Source organism: Corvus moneduloides, chromosome 3 (assembly GCF_009650955.1).
Source record: "Corvus moneduloides isolate bCorMon1 chromosome 3, bCorMon1.pri, whole genome shotgun sequence".
In the NCBI taxonomy this organism is placed as follows: domain Eukaryota; kingdom Metazoa; phylum Chordata; class Aves; order Passeriformes; family Corvidae; genus Corvus; species Corvus moneduloides.
The window spans coordinates 96,393,034-96,409,914 of NC_045478.1; the positions used below are offsets into that span (position 1 = coordinate 96,393,034).

The 16,881-nt window shown below is 38.3% G+C and overlaps 2 long non-coding RNA genes across 7 annotated transcripts in view; one reads left to right on the forward strand and one right to left on the reverse strand.

Moving 5' to 3' along the window:
* Window positions 1-16,881, reverse strand: part of LOC116441210 — a 318,677-nt gene that overhangs the window by 88,725 nt on the left and 213,071 nt on the right. The window lies entirely within an intron of this gene.
* On the forward strand, window positions 511-11,452 carry LOC116441212. 2 transcript variants are annotated; one of them, XR_004238965.1, is made up of 3 exons: window positions 511-782; window positions 1,518-1,584; window positions 2,818-11,452. It is a non-coding gene; the product is annotated as an uncharacterized LOC116441212 (long non-coding RNA). The 2 variants fall into 2 exon arrangements; XR_004238964.1 differs by having other exon boundaries at window positions 511-712.

The window sequence follows — 16,881 nt, forward strand, 5'->3', positions numbered from 1 at the left end:
CCCAGATTAGAGACAGTCAGTCAGGATTTCCTTACAACATGATATTTACTGTACATAGAACAGCAAGATTGGCTCCTAATGCTGATAACAGAAGCAATGCTGATAAAAGGCTAGAACAGATCAGGAACTAGGAACAGTCTGTTGTAATCCATTCTACACCACTGCTTAGTCATAATGCTGACTGGAATGTTACACAACTCAATGCCTCTCTTCCCACTACAATGTGCTTCTAGCATGTAGCTCTAATGTTATAAATAATTCTTTAGTAGTTCCAGTAGCCTCAAAGAAAAAGATGAAGGGATCACTCAAATGTGTCCTTGAGTTCCTGGCAGCATCCTGTAGCACATCAAGAATGTAACAGTTTCAGGTGTTTAAATATAAGTGAATTACATTTAAAATAAAGATTTTTAATAAAAAATAAATAATTAAAAGCTGCAGACATTCAACACCCACTCTTGGCTTCAGACTCCATTTGCAGATTGATAATGATCAGCACCTATAAATCCTCATGGGCAGTGAAATGCTGGAAGGGAGAGAGAATGTTTTCAACAATAGCTGATGTCTGCATCAGCAACAAAAACAGTCTCTGAGCACTGGCATCAAGGAGCATTTGATGTGAACAAAGTGACATCTTGTTTCATCAAAGGTTAATGAGTACAGCAGCTCTGTCAGCAATACATTAAGACAGCAGTGTCACTGTTCGTCATACTTGGTGAGTTCAAGGCAGACTGCAAGCATTACCATTCGCGCATTTGTCGGGGGTTCTTTTCTCTCCCAGCTCAGTAAGTTTAATGTGACAAGTTAGTATTTCCCAACTCTTTATGCTGTTTTTCTGTGGAGCAAATGTGTTTTTGTAAGCCTGGTACTTGTGCTGACTGGAAAACTAGAGGCTTTTCTCAGTAAACTTAGTTAAAATAGAAAGCATTAGAGAAGATGTAATACAACATTATTTATCCTTCTTTTTGTTTTACGGTATTCTGATAAAAATCTTTTGATGCATTTTTTTTAAATGTGATATTGCTGAGTTAAAGACCTTCTTTGCAAGCAAATATATTTGTGTAAAAGTTAAAGTTTATATATTCATCCATAATGGTCCATGAAATGAATGGAAAAATATATATCGGCATGAATAGGGGGAAAAAACCAAGCTCTACTGAATTGCTGCATAGACAAATTTCAGCACTATGCACAAATTCTGCTGCTAGATCCAGTGTCACTGGGCAGTGCTCAAAGACATTACAACTGACTTCTGGGCTCATAGTGATTTCTATCAGTATCTCAGGAAATTATTATGGGGCTCAACAAGCACCTAACTACAGGACAGATTAAGTAAGACTTTATGCATGAATAAGGGTTTGGGATCTGGACCTTAGGTGCAATAGCACTTGTTGAATTCTGTCATCCAAGTTTACAACAAACAGCAACTCATTTCCCTGATGGATAATGCTTTTCTCTATACTAATATTTCTCTAATTCACATGATATGGATGCTGCTTCTTCACCTCACATGCCATCAGCTTCCAGTATCCATGACTGAAGCCAAGGATGAGAAGTTTGTTTCTGCTTGGGAGCTGCCCAGATGAGGTTTGTAGCCTTTAGCAAGGCAGTAGCGTTATGTTGTGTTTATCATACTACCATTCTATGAGTTGTGATCACAATGTTGCTGAAAGTACTTCTGAGTCCTGATGCTATGGGCAGGTTGTGGCTATTTTCAAAGGCTTTGGTTCTCCCTCCTCTGAGGGCTGAATGACTCATTTGGGACAGTATTTCTATTAGGATATTTGCTTTACACAAGCCAAACTTTCAGCTCTGTCAGTCTCCAGCTAGACAAACCTTAACAGCTTAGAGCACAAAGGTCTTGTTTATGTCACTGCATATTTGTATTTCACAAGACAACCTGTACTTTATAGAACAATCATAGAAAAGGTGGTTCAAATGGAGCTCAGGAGGCCATGTAGTCACCAGATATTTTTATGTAACTCCTGACAGACACTTGTATAATCCTGTTTTAAAAACCTTTGGTTTTTTAAAACAGAGGTGGTAGAGGTCCCACCTAATCCATTCAACCTTTGCTTTAGAAAGGTTCCCTCTCTCCCATAAAATATCTACCTCACCTCTTTCTTGGTGCTGAGGCTTGATTTCATCACTGTGAACAAGTAAGCCAGACTACTGCTCTCCTTTCTGCTGCTTCTTCTAAGACTAACCAGATATTCTTTTGTCTTCTTTGGATGCCCCAATGCTGTACAGAACTAGGAGTCATATATAGAACTTCTCCATTTCCTCTGTAGCAAGCCGCTTTACTGAATCAGATTATGCAGTGAGGAAGACTTTAATTTGTGCCTCACCTGTTATATTCATGCACAAAACAGTCCTGTCTGTGTTGTAAATCATATTCTTTCATGTTTTGGCTAGCATTCCATCCCATTTGCTAAGGATAAAAATAACTTCAAGTTTGGAGATACTGTTTTGGCAAGTCCATTCTGTGGTTTTCAAAGCAGAGGGAATGAAGGCAGGCATGACTTTTGCCCTGGTTTCCTAAGGATAAGATACCTACACAATCCTTCTACACAAGACTTTCTGTCCACCCATCCCACCCATCCCACCCCCATAACAACTTCTGATCCTTTAGGTCAATGTCAGCCTGTTCTGACAGGAATGAAGAGTTCAAAGACTCAGTTTCTGCAAGACTTGGGGGGAAGGGGAAGAAAAAAAAGGGGGGGCATCCAAGAACAAGAGTATGAATCAGAATAAGCAGATAACATATCAGATATGTAGAATCCTTTTAAGAGAGACACTTAGAAAATATCTGTTTTTCAGGACAAGTTTCCCTTGAAGAGCTGGAGTAGCCTAGAGGACAAATTGGGCTTCCTGGTTCCAGAACTCCTCAATCCATTTGCACTAACACAGAAAATAAGTTTGAAAATAAGACATTAAATTCTCTGTGAATAGAGTTATTATTTCTGCAAAAAACCTTTCATCAACAGGTCTGAAAGCATGTGACAAAAGCAGGCCTTGAGCATTATCTCTGGTTCATGTACTGAAGAACTGAGAGGTGATGCAACTTGCCTGAGGTCACAATGGAGAACACAGCTGTCCCGCGAGCAGTTTTCCATACTGCTTCAGGAACACCTCAAGTAGAATCAGTTTGCTTTTATCTTGCTATCTTGTTTTTTCCTCTGTAGACTTTACACTTACGTGGGAGAGTGATCTAAGCTACTTTTATTTTTACCTGGCAGACACAAACCAACAGAGAATAGCACATCTCAGATTTTGACAACTGTATTTGAGTGAGCATCCATATGTTGAAGCATTATAACAAAGACAGTTACTTTTAAAAATTAAGTTATCTCTGTCTGAATTAACCAAGGGAGTTCCAAAATCCTCTCCAGCTCCAGATGATTGAGGGCACAAACTCTTGCTGAATTCTGGGTTGGGTTTACTACCCTTGTCCAGAGAAGTACTATTTGCTTCCACATAAAAATCATGTAGCCCTTGTGTCCTCTTAATCTCAACATATGATTTGCTTACTTTTAAATATATTCTAGGATATTATGTAGCCTTAACAGTTGCATTCAGCTATCCTAAATAATTCTGTTCCATAATCAATATCCATCCACAAGTAGTTTCTAAAAATCAATCTGTCTGAAAGAATGTCACACTGAAAATGAAATTTCATGGGGGATCCATGCTCATTTTATCAGAACTTCTTTTATAACTCTAGAGAAATCCACTCAGTATCAATGATTGAGGGTAAAACACAAAACAATGTCCCCCTGCTAAATATAAAGAACAATTCATTGGAAATAAGCCTTGCAATTGCAACTCCATCCAAATAACTAAATAAATGAATTGCTAAAAGCACTGAATCCCAATGATGTCTCTAAGATGTCAGGAAAGGAAAAAAAGCTATCTCTTACCATACAGCTGCATTTAAAATTAAATTATCCAGCAGCCTCCCTCACCCATCACAATTGGCACTTTTCCTATCTTCACTTCAACTAAGCAGATTTGAAGAACCTTAAAATGGTAGGAGATGGCCATTGAGGAGAGTTGATAACTGTAAGCGGTACTTGAGTTTTAAATCTAGTTACAGATACTTTATTCTGGCCATACCAAAATCTTGGCATGCCTGTGCCTTCATCAACACAGATATAACAATGTTAATGTTGGGATTACTCCCCTGAGCCCTAGTGGAGCAGGCAGCCCTTCCCTTCAAGACTGGCATTCGCCCCTGTGACCGGTGGGCCGAATCCTGACTGTAACTGAGATGCTGCATCACAGCTATTCCAAACATATTTTATGTTTATACACTTATCTACTTCTGCTTGGATGCTTTTATTTGAATTTTTTTTCATTGTAGTTTTGGGCATTGTTTCACTAAGACACTTTAGCAAATGTTTAATTTTTATTGTGTGAGCAATGGAGCCATCTTGTACAAAGCACAGCTTCTACAACACACAGTCTTTTTCCACCTTAAATGGAAAAAGGATTTAAACATATATTTATGCCTTGTGTTGACCTGGAAGCACTGCCGTAGTGACAGAAGCAGAACTATTGGCAGCAGTCACCATCCCAGTACTGCTGTATCACTGGAACTCACACCTGATGTTGAAGAGTCTTTCTATTCAAATCCTGTGCCCTTTACTAAGGGCATCACTGGTAGCTTTGAAAAGGACACTTCTCTTTTTGAATACTGTGCTCCAGTTCCCTCTCACGCACAGCTTTTAAACCAGTATTCACACACTGAGTTTTAAAACCAGGGCAAATACAGTAGTAAGAAAAAAATGGAGAAAAATAAGGGTTTTTTTTCTATCAGAGGAATCTCTAGCACAATGTGGTGCCTCCAGAAATTAAGGAAAAAGACATGAACCAGAAAAATATCCTGAAAATGACAGCATAAAACAAGAATCTGCATTGATATGTAATATACAGAAATGTTCAGATTTCAATAAAGAACATACACTGTTAATTAGGTCTAAGTTGAAAATAATATCAAACACACTGTGGGGATTAGAACAAAGCCTGTGAGCATGCACTTACACTGAGGGTGATTCTAGTCAAGTTTTTGTGGGTTAAAATTAATGAAAGGAGAGAAAGAGCCAACAGAATATGAATAGAAACGAAATTATTTAATTAACCCAAGTGATTTTTAGATGTATGATCAGTTTCAGAGCCTAACACTTACGGCTTGCAATAGCTATTTAAAACACTACTTGGGATGTTAAGGATTATGGTACGTGCTTGAATGAAAGTAGGAATTTGGGATTTGGATTACTTCTTTGACCATTTAGGGTCTGGCATAGCAGCCTCAAATGTACCCATCTAAATGGGATGGCTCACATGAGTAAGGTTGGTCACGTGCACGTGTGGTGGCCACAGCCTTCGCACACAGTAAGGAACTTCAGGGCTGAAGATATAAATCTGCACGCTTGGTTTAAGAGAGGGACTCCCAGGCTGGGAACTCTTACAAATCAAATAATCTGTCTCAAATAATCGAACACTAAAACGGTGCTTCCAAACACTGGGTTATACAAGTTTCCAAATCTGTGCTTCTCATGCACACAAGAGATATTCTACACATTTTATTTGCAGGCTTGGCTGCCACTCTGGAAATCACCTGATGTCAGCAGATCAGTATAGCTGCTATCTAAAATGATGTTCACAAAATAGAGAAGCCCTTATATCAAATCTTTGCCTGCTTCATGGTGTGAAAATGTCACAATCGGTTTGAAATTCAACTGATAAACTGGTAATATAAAAGTTTCACAAAACTATAAGGTAAAAGTATACTACATAAACCATGCATGCAGCACCCACAGCATCAAATCATCCACAAATATCAATGGACAATGTTTCTACTTTCTTGTCTAGTAACTACATTTTCCACATATTCATGTAATGGAGACTTTCTTTAAAAAATGAACGCTCCTTTGAATCATGTAATCCAAGATTTTACATTGGAAACAAATCAATATGTAGGCAGCTACATTGTTATCTTCTCTGTGAGCTCCCTTCCAGATTTTCATATGTTGGAAAGATTATAGCACCATGTAATGAGCTATGCACATGCTATCTGACATCCCCAGCCTATATACACACAGCCCTAAAATAATGAGTAACTGCATACTCAGATAACTCAATCTGTCTTCCTAGCAATAATTCAGTCAGTCTTTTCACTAGGAGTCCTCACCATCTTAGATCTTTCTCCTCAATTTGAACAGATTCAGATACTTCCCATGTCCTCACAATCACTACTAAATTATGAAAGATAAGGTGGAGGATGGTTCCTCAAATCCGACATATATATTCCTAGATTTACCTCAGTATATCACAAATGGGAAATAAAAACCAAACCAAACCCAAACAACCAATCAAACAAACAGCAAACTCCCCCAACTTTATAAAGGTTTTTTTTTTTTTTTAATTACCAGTTTCAAGTGCCATTACAAGGAAGATAAATTTTGTAGTTATCCCATCAAAATAATGATAAATTATAACAATGTTTTGGTTCTCCTATACCCCGGCTTCATATGTGTTACACACTCCCAAATCAGGTCAGAGTGCTTCAAACACTCATGACATGAAATAGAGGCTGACCAGTAAGATTTGTATGCATTCACTGTGCATGTACAAGCTCAATACATTCATTTTACCTGGCTGAATGTGCATGATGAAAATACAAGAATGCACAAAACTAACATGATAGCCTGCAGAAATGCAGAGAGCAATCTGAGCTTGCTTCTAGGTCTGTTTATGACTTTGAATGCTCAATTCTATAGAGACAATTGAGGTGTTCTACCAACATTACATTTCCATCTGAGTCCTTTCACAGTATAAGAGAACGAATACTATATTTCTTGTTCATTTTGAAAGGCTGATGGGATACCATGCTTGCAAATTGTGTGCAATGAGGCCAAGGGAAGTCTGGGATGGTCATTTTGTTTGTAATGTTGCTTGAAGAGAAATTTCAATTGGTCAAACTCAGTAACTGCAGTTTCAACAGCATCAGTTTGCTCATATTCTGCTCAAAAAGAGTCAGCATCACCAAGGACACATTGATCTCACAGACTCACAGAATGTTCTTTTATGAACTGTTGAGAGGAGAATTTAGGGCCAAGTTCTTTTTTTTTGTGTGGTTATCTTACAAACTATTGTTGTCTTCCAGGTTTTCCTGTTTGTCTATCCACATTGTTTACCTCTTGTCATATATTTTTCCCCATGACTTACTCTGGGACAGGATCGGGTTGCTTGCACAGAGCTTAGCTCAACTGAGTCCTGACCCATGATTCAGAGTGCTGAATATCATAAGAAAGAGTCAAAAACTTCCAGGTGCTATTGCTTTACCATTGACTAGCTTTGAAGTATCAGGCAAGTCACTGCAGCAGTTCTTCTAAAAATAGGAAAAATACCACCATTTTTAGAGCAATGGCAATTACTTGTTTCATAATCTGCATTTTAGACCTGCAAAATAGCTAAAGGAACCAATTTTTATTAAAAGAAATACTTCTATATCACTGTAGATGCCAAAAGAAAAAAAATTCTGACCAGAAGAGAGAAGACAGACAGATTATTTAGACAAGACAGATATCTCCAAATAAGCAAGACTTCATGAAATCTGGTCTTAATCAGTTCAGAAACTAATCAAAGTGGTCTTTAAACCATAGGAATCACCTTTGAGAGTATACAGAGGATAGAAACAAGAAGAAAAGAGGAAGAAGGAATCACAGAGTGATTGTTGAAAGCACAATCCACTCAAGTCCTGGAAAGGTTCTAGAGCAAACGATAAAGCAAACAACTTTTAACCACTGGAATATAACAGTGATAAAAAAAGCTAGAAAAAACCATGGCAAGTCAGCTCAATTTCTGTCTTTGATGGATTGATAGGTTCAGCAGGTAACAGGAGAGCAGTAGATGTATTTCAGCTTGAATAGGAATTTTAACATGTAGTACACAACTATATAAAAATTAATGAAAGAAAGTCTAAGTGAAAACAGAGTACGTTCACAACTGACTGAAGAACATCTATTGCTGATTCGCTGCTGAAACAATTCCTGTGATTAACAGGTATCTGAAGTAGACTTGAACTATTTGTACTGGAAATAACTTTTGTTCAACGAATGATTTTACAATGGAAAAAGAAAGGCAAAAAGTGTGCAGATAGCAATCAGGTAAGGAGCTACTGCAAGTAGATTCATGACCTGGTCCTGTCCTCTAGGACTTCTGAGTAGTATAGAAATACTGAGATATAATAAGGTGATAAAGCACTCCAGAACAATCAATAAGTCCAAAACTAGAAGATGAACTTTCGTAAAAATTGCTTTGAAGTATTACACTTGGGGGAAAACAAATCACAGGTGCCAAGACAACCAGCAAGAGAAACATATCATCTTCCTTTTCCCTAATGACAATTTTAAGCAACTGTGTTATTGGCAATTGCAAATAAGGCACAGTGAGTTTGGAGATACTATACAGATACAGTAATGACAGTCTGTTGGCCAGCACAGCTTCAGAGATGTATGCACAGAACACAAAAATCCTCCAGCCAGTCTAAGGAGGTGTTATGTTGGCAAATTCCCTGAGAAAGCACATCTCAACACCACCTGGCATGAAAGCACCAACTAGAGAAAGATAACCAAGATAGCCAGCAGGGTATATAGGAGGGAAACTTTTTACAATTAAATTCATTCAAGTAAAGACCCATTTGACACTGTGAGGGGGAAAAAATCCACCGAAAAACCCCCACAAGGTAAACTTCCTACACACTTGGGTATTGTTTTCCCTGTTTGGATGTTCAATCTGTCATCATAATGTCTTCAAAACCTTGTTTACAATGAAGCAAAGGAGCTAAAAGTTGGTGACAGGCAAGGTCCAGAAAGGATTTTTATAAGCTGAAATCAATTTTATCTAGGAAATCAGTAAAGAATCATACTGCAAACTAATTCAAACCATACATGTAATTTTTTTTCAAACATTTCTGAATATTTTGGAATAAAGGGAATAGTTCTGGGAATTCATACAACTAGATTGAAATTATAGTCAGAAGTTACAGGAGTACTCAAAAATTATTTCTTTTGCTACTTTCCAAATCGTTTGGGGAATTTTCTCCTCAGATATGCATTGCCATGTGGCAGGAGAAAAGACTGACTGGAAGTTTGAACGCAGGGCTGCTTGTGAGGCCACAAGTGAGAAATATAGGTTACACTATGCTTTGCTTTTAGCATCTAAGAAACTTGTGTGAGTGAACATACCTGCCAAAAGTTACATTAGCAACAAGGTATCTTGTGTCTGTGCCAACACGTTTCCCTTCAAACATGGAAATAACTTACCCCACGTGTCCGGCCCTCACTGCTTTGAAAGCCAAAACATATCTGCTGCAAGTTAATTTGAGTTTTTGCTTTGGATGAAGGGACCAGACTGCTGACTTGGTGGTATTTGGAGCAGAAGGCGAGAGACTGAGAGAACTGGATTTGTCCAGACTTGAGAAGGTGAAATAAGATCTTATGATTTTATCCATGTGCTTTATATAACATGTGCCTCTAAAGAAGACAGAGCCAAACTTCTGGAGGTGCACAGGAAGCAGCCAATAAACACAGGCTGCAACCAAGGAAATTCCAATTAGATCTTAGGATTTTTTTTTCATCATGAGAGCGGTCACAAACTGGAACAGGTGTGCAGGGGGGACAAGGAGATTCCCTTCTTGCAGGTGTTTAAAACCCAACTGGACACAGCCCTGAGCAGCCCAAGTTATCTTTGCATGGATCTAATTTCAAAGCTGGATTTGCTCTAAACATGCCTATTGGACAAGGCAGCCTCCAAGGCTGAGTTATTCCCTGACAGAGAGAGCTGCTTCAAGGCTGCTCTCTTAGAAAAGTGCCTCACAAGAAACAGGGCCTGATCTTAACAGCATCAACAACAAAGCATCAACTTTTAGATGCTTCTCTCTGGCCCCATATGCCAGCAGGTTATTAAGAAGGATTGCAGATATGCTCCAGGATGTGTTGTGCATTCTATCAATGCACAAAAACTTTCTATAGTGGTATTTTCTCAAATGGGAGTTGTTCCTTCATGAGCCCTGCTTCAAACTCTTTACAAGAAAAGGAACATGCAGGCCTTGTTTTTTTACCTTGTACTGACAGAAGAGAGACACCCTCTCGCTATGCTTGCACTAGAATATAACAACTCTGAGTTGGTTTTATTTTTCTGTGTGTATGCTTGCTTTTGTTTTTAACATCCCTAAAAGCTTCCTAGTGTTAGAACTAAAAACAAGCAAACAAACAGAAAACCCAAACAGGATCTGGGCTTCATGTTACATTTGTATCCAGCATCTGCAATCTGATCTCAACAAAACAAGGGTTTTGTTTAGAATTAGTCTGAATTCTAAACAAACGAGTGAAGAGTTAGAAGATACTCTTAAAGCACATACAGACCACACATTAAATAAACACTGCACAGGACTCGGAAATTTTGCTTTAATACCCAGTTCTTCATGAAAACCCTAAAGGAACTTGGCCAACATATTTTGTTTTTCTCTGTCTCGCTTCTCTCCCATAAAAAGGAGAATGATATCCCTTTTTTGCCACTCTGACTTTCTAAATACACAGGGCTGAAAATCCCACAGGAAATGCGCTCTGTCCTATTACACTATGAACTCACCAACAGTCAAGTTATCACAAAAAAAAAAGTATGACTAACATATGGTGAACAGAAAGAAATAAAAATCTGCGTACTCCCTTGCAAGTATACTACAGATTTGGTTTAATTGAAAAACTGATGACTCTTGGAGGATAAAGGCTTTTCCCACATCCTTGTGCAGCACTGTCTGTTGTGCCATCCAGATTGTGTCCATAAGTCCACAACAAAACCCTGCCTCCAGGACAGCTTCTTGTACAAGAAACAACATTTCCCACCTCTCACTGAGATCCAGATTTAGAAACACAACCCCCTAGGATCTTTGTGAGGGATCTGATGGAATCTAAGCCAGTGGCACTGAAAGCAGACACCTGACACACAAGGACAGGACACGGTGTCATGTGGAGCCACATCGTCAGCTTATCTCATCAGTTTGCATGAATCTGCAGAGCTGCCTTTGGATTGTAAACCAAAATGCCACATGCAGGTAACGCTTTGCAGAGTGTAAATGTAAGCACTTAAATTTATGTGAAAGGCCAAGCAGGCCTCAGTGCTGTTTTGGTTTCCAGAGTTCTTGAGAACATTCACACTCAGGCCTTATGGTGAAGAGGTTCTTCAATCTCCCCTCAAAGCAAGCCTTCTCCTTGCCTGTGTCTGTACATTCCTAGACATCTTATAATCCAAGCTCTCACACATGCTATCAAGAAGCAATGGCCACAGAAAGGGCCCTCCTGCCAGTGTGTCCTGACTAATGGAAGAGAACAAGTCCTTTATTGTTGCTCAAGCATTCTATGTCAATACAATAAAATCACTGTCTTCTGTTCTCAGTGTTACATTTGTTTATGATTACAATGTTTATTTCTTGCTGCGAGACTATAACTCTGCAGGCTTTCTTCTGTTAAAATGCATTTTACCACCCCCACCCTGTAATCCTTTTCCCGCCCCTCACCCACTTCTCAACTTGTTGCCAGAGCAGAAAAATTCTCTTGTACATATGCAAAATAATATCATGTTTCTTTTTTAGAAGTATTAATGTTTGGGTTATGATGGCATGCCTGTGGTGACAGCGTGTAAAAAAAAAAAGTATTTATAAACTTGCTTTACATAACTTTAAGCAACTTAGGCAAAACCAGTGTGAACAGCTGTACAATTTTTATCGGGTTGGGATACTACTGAAAACACCACAAAGGTCAGGAGACAGAGACTTCATCCCAGCTCCTCTCCCTTGCCCTATAATTCTGCAGCAAGTCTGTTTTCCTACTCGTGCCTTCCAACCCAAGACAGAAAATACCCTGTGACCTTTTTTCCAAAGTGCTCTGGAACACAAGGATGGATCAATTCAAATACATCATCAGTGTAGATTAAGATAGCTATGGTGCTCCAAACTTTGCAGTGTGCAGGCCTTTCCACTTAAAGGACAACATCTGTCTGGGAGAACAACTTTGCTTTCAGGTTTCCACCACTGAGTCTTTTCACAATTTAGTGGCACTCACCAGAGCCCTGGAGACAGGAGCAGCAGAGGAAGCTGCAGAAACCTTCCTCCATGGGCTGCTCTGCCCAGCCCACAGACCTGCTCCTGTCCTTGGGCTCATGCTCCACTGGGAGAGAGGATGTGGCTGCAACCTCCCTGCTTACAAATTATTTTCCTCTAAGTAAAACAATTCCATAATACAAAAGTGAGACAAAGCAGCCACCTCAGTGCCTGTAAGAGAGTTAATGCAGTAAGAAATGTTCTCTAGCACAATCAGCTCCAGAAAGGATGCAGGATGCAGTGCTGTCAACACCTATACCAGTAAAAATCTACTCTCCATTAGACTCCTGCAAGAGCAATAACAAAAAATGTCATTTCCTATGGGAGTGATAAGTCTCGCCTTCCTGGAGAGGTTTGTGATAAAAGTCTGACTGGGGTTGGGATGAAAGCAGCCGCCAGGTTCTAGCTGCCCTCACAATATAGATTTTGTCTAATGTGCCACAGAGCAATACAACCTGCAATATGGCTAAAATAAATATTTGGCTAGTTCAATAATTATGCTGAAAGGCTCCCTATCTTTATTATACCAGAAAGAAATGCATAAATCACCTGATATTATATCTCTGAAGAAACTTCCTTTAGCTGGGGCACCAGAAAGTGATTCACAGTTGTGAGTTGGAGTAAAGGGGAGAAAGAAAAGGCTTTGAAGTAATTAAAAAAAAATATTATTAAAAAAACAAACAACAAGCAACAAACCAAAACAAGCAACAAAATTGTTTGCTGATGCTACAGAGCTTTCCGACAGGCAAAATGCAGCTGCATATGAAAGGACAGGCACAGAGATGCACCAGCTCTGAGGGATATTCTAATAAAGATAACATCTTTACTAGAAAGGACAAAGTTCATCCTTTCCTGTTAAAGGCACCCATGTAATACCAGTGCAACTTAAATAATCATAGCTAAATATTGACTATTGGTGGAACAGCTTTCATTCCTGAACTCTGCAAGATATACTCATGTAACACTCCACCACACCAGCTATCAGACACGAATCTTTATGAAGAAACAGGGTAAAATTGTGGATTCTTGTCTACCTTGGCTCTTTCTGCCTCCATTGGCAAGGAAATTTTAATCACAGTTTAAAAGAAAGACACTACTCTCTGGAGAATTTGCTTGGATATGGGTAAGAAAATACTCATCTGCTACATTTCTATTTTTTCTGACTAGCTCTTGATGCAAAACATTAATGAAGGCAAGTAGAAAAAAACAAAGACAACACAAAAGCACAAAAGACTGACCCAAACAACTTGAAGGCTTTGTGAATAATGAAACATCCAATATTTGCATTTAGAAATATTAAACCTCCTAAGTGGCAAGGGAACTGTGACTGAGGAAGACATTGATACTGATTCACAACCACCTTGTCTGGTGACTTTTTACTGGTCATGCAGTTAAATTCGCATCTAGAAATACATAAAGCTACAGAGATAACAAGACATATGAATCCAGACTTACAACAGGTTGGAATAAATAACCTTACTGCACTAGAAAACAAAACAACACAACACACTAAGCAGAGCTTTTACTTGTCACAAACAACAAGATCTATACTTAATGTTGTCTCATTCCTACATCTTAATTCTCCAGCCTGGGTTTCTTACTTTCAGATGTCATTGCTTTCCCTTTTGTCTGCTGTTCTATTTTTAAAACTATCTTTGAAATAGATCTTCTCTAAGATGGATTTTCATTACTCCTGTATTATTTAAATAGAGGCTGGCCTTGTTGATACTTTTAATTCTATGTTGTTATTTATTTAATACCTCATGAGCAATCTTGAGCCATCCTATCTTTCACATGCTCTTGCTTTGTCTTGTGCAGGGTTGCAGTTTCTGTATTGAATTGTTCTGCCTACTGGTTTTTCATGTTTCACAATGAGGCAAGCTAAGAGTTAAAAATTTTGCTAGCTTTGAGCTAGTGAAATTTCATCTTCAGTTTGCATTTCTAAGGGTTGGATTGTTGGGGTTTTTTGGGGTTATTTTTTTTTTATCCAACATACTCTTGGACTCCAGTATCAGACAAATATTTTCAATAACTAAACAGTGCACATTATTAATCTAATAACTGAAGAATCCCTCCTCTAGTGGAAATTGTGTCAGAGCAACATACAGGATTACTGACACGATTTGTTCTGTTGCAGTGATCTGGAGATTACATATCTTAGTGGAGGAACTTGAGCACTAGCCTCTCTAATTTTCCAGGACAATGCTGGGCAAAGCTAACCATAAGGAAGTAGTATTCTAACACACTGCTTTGAACTACCAGGTATGTGGCCAATAGTTCTTTTTGTTAGTGTTGTGACTGGTCAGAAGTGTTAACATGATGTTGTAGCTCTTGGCGAAAGGCAGTGAAAAAAAGCAGACTACTCATTTTGCTTACAGCTAGTTTTAGAGAGCTTCTGTGGAACTAGCCAGTGCAACAGAAGGCTAAGCTAAGTCACCAAAGGCACACAGACTAAGACCAGAGATACAGGAAACAGGCAATATCAACTCAAGCATCGAGTCACAGGACATAAGCAGAGAAGTGGGTCAGAGGTGTTTGTGGGCCCCTTACTAACTGTACTGTTTTAAATAATGGAAATATGGGCAAAAGATAGATGCAAATAACTGGAGATGAAAAGCATGGCTTTGTTTTGAACAGAGCAGAGATTCTCTTCCTCTGTTGAGTTCCAGTTCATTCACACTGCCCTATGTGAACTCACTGTTTAACTGCTAGGACCACGGTGGGATCTATCAGCCACTGTTCCCCTAACATAGCCTTTTTGTAAGCATGGGCACTACATCAAAGCTGAGGACAGGAAAAGAGTGCCATTGAATGAAAAGGATTTCAACATATATATAAGGATTGTTCTCATGTAAAATCAGAGAATAATTAGTTTGAAAAGCTAGAGGAAAAAGGTCCCTTTAATTTTCCAGCATCATCTAAGAGGCACCCTCCAGCCCTCATTAGACCACAATCAGGGTCATGTAACTGCAGGCCATTTACAAAAGCACTGAGTCAGGAGTTCTATTACAAAAGAAACAACATTGGAATGAAAAATAATTAGTTTATGGACTTAATTCAAAATTTTCCAACCCTCTTCATTTTGGGGAAAAAAAGTATGGAAATGTATTAACCACAAATAAAATGCATTAACCATGAACATCAGATCATGTTTAATGCACAGGAAAAATACAGCCTTTGGTTTACAGTCTGGGAAAACTCACAGATCACTTACACGCAGCAAACATATTCTCAGGAGGAACTGAGGATGCTCTTAATAAGATGGAAATTTCTTGGCACTTTTTAAAAGTTCTTGTCTTCATTTATCCCACTCCAGCCAAGAACTGGAGCATTTGAAGCCTCATATTAAAATATCTCACATCACACAGTAGTCACTTGTTCCTCTTATCTTCATGTTGTAATTAAAAAATATAGAACTGTTGAGATTTCAGAACATTCAACAATTTTCATTACTAACAGAGCAAATAATTAGGAAAAAATTACAAACAACAGCATAAAAAAAATCAAGTTTAAGTCTGTTCCTGACAGTTGCAGAGACACAATTTTATGTTTGCACTCAGTCTGTTCCCCAAACACTCATGTATTTGACACGTCTTTTGGGAATTTATTGAGTTGATGGATTATGATTGTCTGATGTTGAAACAATTGATTATTTTCTACATTTTCATGTACTCTTGCTGTTAAGTTCTTGCCAACATCTTACAAGGCATAGTACATTCTAAAACAAATTAGCATTAACAGTGTTGTTTGTTTATTAAGAATGATGTTCTTAAATTCAGAAAACTGCAAAAGGCTAATCTATGGTAATCATTTCCATCACGTTACTCTGTGCATTACAGAAAGGAGAAAGCAGTGGAGACTAAATGAAAGAAAGGCCAACTTCTATTCTAATAGACCTCACTGTAAATCAGTCCTCTGACTCAAGGTCAATTATTTCAGATCTTTACTCCACACAGCTGAGTGCCTTAAAACTAGCAAGCCTTGCCTAAAGGATTTTCTTTTAATTTGAAAACACATGGAGTTTAAAGCATACATGTATGACCAGGGTAGATTACTTCCTCTTGTAAAATAAAATACACCTTTCACTAAAGTGCCCATCATAGTGTTTCAGGTACCATAAAGAGAAGAGTTGAGAGGGGACCAGTCCAGCTATTATGAATAATTATAGAACAGTTCAATCCCAAAGTTTTAAAACCTTGGATTAAATTTCAAGCGTAGGTATTGAAACTGTTCTCAGTGTATATTCCTAACTGGGATATATGGAAATGAAGGTTTTCCTTTCACTTGCTAAGATCTCTGTGCTTAACTTACTCAGCGTGCAACACCAGTCTACACATTTGAGACAATGTTGGAGCTCCTACATGGCTACCAAGCAGAGGAAAAAAAAGAATTACTTAATTAATTTCTGATAACTGATATTATCAGCAAATTGCAAGGGATAAACTGAGCCTCCATTTCAGTTATCATCTTCCCAGTTCGAAAATAAACCAAACTGTTGTTATTGTTTAAATGGCATTTTATATGGAATATGTTACATGCAATTCCTGAGACTGCGTGAACCAAAACAGGTGTTTCTGGTGGAACACAGGAGAGCTCCCACCACCAGCCATTCAAGTGCAGACTTTTTTTTTTTGATAGTAAACTATCAAATAAAAATTTGATCAATATATTCTCAAGGCATTAATACTTTTCTCAAATAGCACTTTGTTTCTTGTACAACA